The 4030-nt window shown below is 37.9% G+C and overlaps 1 pseudogene; it reads right to left on the reverse strand.

Moving 5' to 3' along the window:
- Positions 1-952: 952 nt before the first annotated feature.
- Positions 953-3411, reverse strand: LOC100723048 (large ribosomal subunit protein eL43-like; annotated as a pseudogene).
- Between the last annotated feature and the right edge of the window lie 619 nt (positions 3412-4030).

Here is a 4030-nt window from a genome sequence, read left to right on the forward strand (position 1 = left end):
AACTTACCTTGTAGCCCAGGCTAGCCTGAAATTTGCAGTGATCTTCCTGCCTCAGCCTCCCAAGTGCTGAATACAGTTGTGCACCACCATGCCCACCTACTCTTAGTTGTTTGAGAAATTTCCACGTTGATTTTGACAGTGGTTGTACCAACCTATACTTCCCACAACAGTGAAGAAGGGTTCCTTTTTCCCCAAAGCCCCACCAGCATTTGTTATGGATAATAGCCATTCTTTCTGGAGTGAGATGGAATATTAGCATTGTTTTAATTTGCATCTGAGAAATATGTATTCATTCTAGATGCCCATTTTTGGGTGGAGTTTTTAAATCAAGGAGGGGGGGATCTGATTTTTTTTTTTTAGCTTTCTATATTTTCTAGATAGTAGTCCTTTGTCTAAAGAACAGCTGACAAAATTTTTTCATGTACTGTGGGTTGTCTCTTCACTCTGTTGGTTTCTTTTGCTGTGCAAAAGCTTTCTAATAAGATGAGATCCCAGTTGTTGATTCTTTGTGGTGGTTCCTAGGCAGTTGGGGTTTTGTCCATAGTATTTGCCTACACCAGTGTTTTCAAGAGTTCTACATATTTTATCTTCCAGCAGATTTAGTGTTTCTGTTTTAATATTTAGATCTTTGATCCATTTTGATTTAGTTTAGTGCATGGTTAAAGTTATGGGTCTAGCTTTAATCTTCAGTATGTGGAAAATCAGTTTTTCTTGCACTATTTATTACAGAGGCTATCTTTCTTCCAGGGAGGATCTTTGGTTCCTTTGTCAAAGATAAAGTATTTGAGTATATTTGGAGATGTTTCTGCATCTTCTCATGTGTTCTGTTAGTCCTTGGATCTGTGTTTTTGCCATACCATGCTGTATTTTTTTTTAATCACAGTAGCTTTTAAAAAATTATATAAATTAACCCATTTATTATAGACTAGGGATATCTAAAATGGAAGAGCTTCTACTGGTTTTTCAGTTCCTTCAGTCTTCTGATGGCTAACTTGACAGTGACTGCAGAAATGGTAATGTAGGTCCACGCACAACCAGTTACTGTTTTCATGCAGGAACCACAGTGTCAGATCCCTACAGACCATCCCTTCATCTTAGTCTTGCCACAGAAGGAGGGGGTGTACTTGGCATGTTAGTTGGTTTCAATTGTTTTCACCCATTTTTGGAGTGAGGCACCAAAGCAGGTCCCATATTTACTGACAGTGCTGACCTTTTTGGTGCTTTTGGCTACGTTGACTTGGCCCAGAGAGCCAGTGGTATTTTTGTTTTTTGTTCTTTTTGACACAGTGTTTCACTGTGCAGCTCAGGCTGGTCTTGACTCAGTTTGTAGCCCTGGCTGGCCTCGAACTTACAGTGATCCTGACCCTCCTACCTCAGCCTAGTGAGTGCTGGGATTACAGGTGTGTGTCTGGCTATTATGGCTATTTTTTTTTTTTTTTTTTTTTTTTGGTACTGGGGATCAAACTCGAGACCTCATGCTTGCCAGGCAGGCACTTATGGCCACTGAGCTAAATTCCTAGCCCCTGAATTTGGTTCTTAAATCTAGAAGTCTTTTGGGGGAGTTTTTGGGGTCTTCTCTGTAGAATATCATGTTATCTGCAAATAATGATAATTTAACAACTTCTTTTCCTGTCATTATTCCTTTTATTTCTTTCTCTTGTCTAATTGCTCTTATTAATGTTTCCAGAACTGTATTGAATAAGAGTGATGACAGTAGACAGACATCTTTGCCTTGTTCCTGATTTTAGAGTGAAAGCTTTGAGGTTTTGTTCATTTAGTATGATGTTGGCTGTTGGTTGACATAGATGGTTTTTATCAGATTGAGATAAGACCATCTTCCAATTTTCTGTAGGGTTTTTTTTTATCATGAATGGTTATCGGACTTTGTCAAATTATTTTCCTGTATTTGTTGAGATGATCTAATGTTTTTTGTCTTTGGCTCTGTTAATATGGTGTATTTCATTTATTGATTTGCATATGTTGAACTATCCCTGAATCCCTGGGATGAATTTGTGGTGTATAATCTTCTTGACTATTTGCTGCATTCTGTTTATCAGTATCTTACTGAGGATTTTTGCAACTATATTCATTAAGGAGATTGTCCTACGGTTGTCTTTTTGTTTTTGTTTTTGTCTTTTTGAGCAGGGTCTTGCTGTGCAGTTCAGGCTGGCTTTGAGCTCACTTTGTAGCTCAGGCTGATCTCAAAGTTGGAAGAATCCTCCTGCCTCAGGTTCTCAAGTGCTGGGATAACAGGCATATATCACCATCACACCCATCTTTATAGTTCTCTCTCTCTTTTTTTTTTTTTTTTTCAGTTTTTGTTTTATACTGGGGATTGAACCCAGAACCCTTGCACTGAGCTACATCTGCAGCTCTTTGTTTTGTTTTGGTACCAGGGATCAAACTCACACCCTTGCATTTGCCAGGCAGGCACTTAGGCCACTGAGCTAAATCCCTGCCCCTTATAGTTCTCTTTCTTACTTGGGTTCCTCTCTGGTTTTGCTATCAGGACAGTGCTTCCAGGGGTAAATCTGGGACCATTGTTTTACTTTCAATTTCATTAAAGAATTTGAGAAATAGTGGCATTAGGTCTTCTCTAAATTTGTTATAGAATTCAGCAGTGAATCCATCAGGGCCTGGACTTTTCCTTGTTGGTAATTGGTTTTTTGTTCTTGGTTTTTTGTTTTTCTCTCTGTCTTTTTGAGATAACATTTCACTATGCAGTTCAGGCTGGACTTGAATTCAGTTTGTAGCTTAGGCTGGCCTTGAACGTGCAGTGATTCTCCTGCCTTAGTCTCTCTCTCTTTTTAAAAAATTTTTTTCTGGGGCTGGGGATTTAGCTCAATGGCATAAGCACCTGCCTTGCAAGCAGGCAGTCATGAGTTCGATCCTCGGTACGATAAAAAAAGGAAAAAGACAAAAAAAAATTTTTTTTTCTTTCTTTCTTTTTTTTCTTCCCCAAATCCATTTTATTTCAAGGAGGAAAAGAAAAAGAAAGAAGAAGGGAAAAAAAAGCTAACAAAATGTCAAAACCCATCAATCAGAGGCTTGCCTTAGTCTCTTGTATAGTGGTATTATAGGTGTGTGCTACCATACCTGGCTGTTGGTAGGTATTTAATTACATCTTGAATTTCATTGACTGATATTAATTTATTTAGAATTTTTATATCTTCTTGATTCAGCTTTGATAATTCATATATATCTAGGAACCTGTACATATCATCCATATTTTCCATCTCACTAGAATACAAGTTTTAAGTTAAGTATTGATGTTCTTCTGGATTTCTGCAGTATCAGTTGTGATTTCACTCTTTTCATTCCTAATTGTGTGGATTAGAGTCTTTCTTTTTTGGACAAGATTGGTATCTTAGCTACTTTTCTCATTGTTAAAGCAAAATACTTGACATCCATTGTCAAAGAGGAAAGGTTCATTTGACTGATAGTTTCAGTCCATGATCTCCTGGCTCCAAGGCAGGTCAGCATGGCAGAGAGAAAAACAGTTTATGGCTGCCAGAAAGTAAAAAACAACAAGGGACCTTAACAGCATCTTTCTTCTCCTTTTATATTGTATCAAGGTTGCAAGGATTGGGGTGGTACCAAACTAATCAGTGGACTGATTTACTAATTACACACCCTGAATCCCAACATCACACACTGTAGATCCAGCCACCTCGGAAAAAGCCCCATCTATGATTACATGAGGCTTGAGGGTGACATCTAGGCCCAAAGGATAACAGTTGGCTAACAGTTTGTTAGTTTTATTTAATCATTGAAAGAACGAACTCTTCAATTCATTTATTCTTTGTATTGTATTCTTAGTCTTCATTGGATTAATTTTTGCTCTAATCTTTATAATTTCCTCTCTCATATGAGCTTTGGATTTGACTTGTTCATTTTCTAGAATCTTGAGGTTCAGCATTAGGTTGTTTATTTGAGCTCACTCTGTGTTTTTTTGATATTGGAAATCAAACTCAGGACCTCATACTTGCCAGGCAGGTGATATGCCACTGAGCTATATCCCCAGCGTTGT

The sequence above is a fragment of the Cavia porcellus genome, unplaced genomic scaffold (assembly GCF_034190915.1).
Source record: "Cavia porcellus strain 051 isolate PalLab524CR breed Dunkin Hartley unplaced genomic scaffold, mCavPor4.1 scaffold_25, whole genome shotgun sequence".
Classification (NCBI taxonomy): Eukaryota; Metazoa; Chordata; class Mammalia; order Rodentia; family Caviidae; genus Cavia; species Cavia porcellus.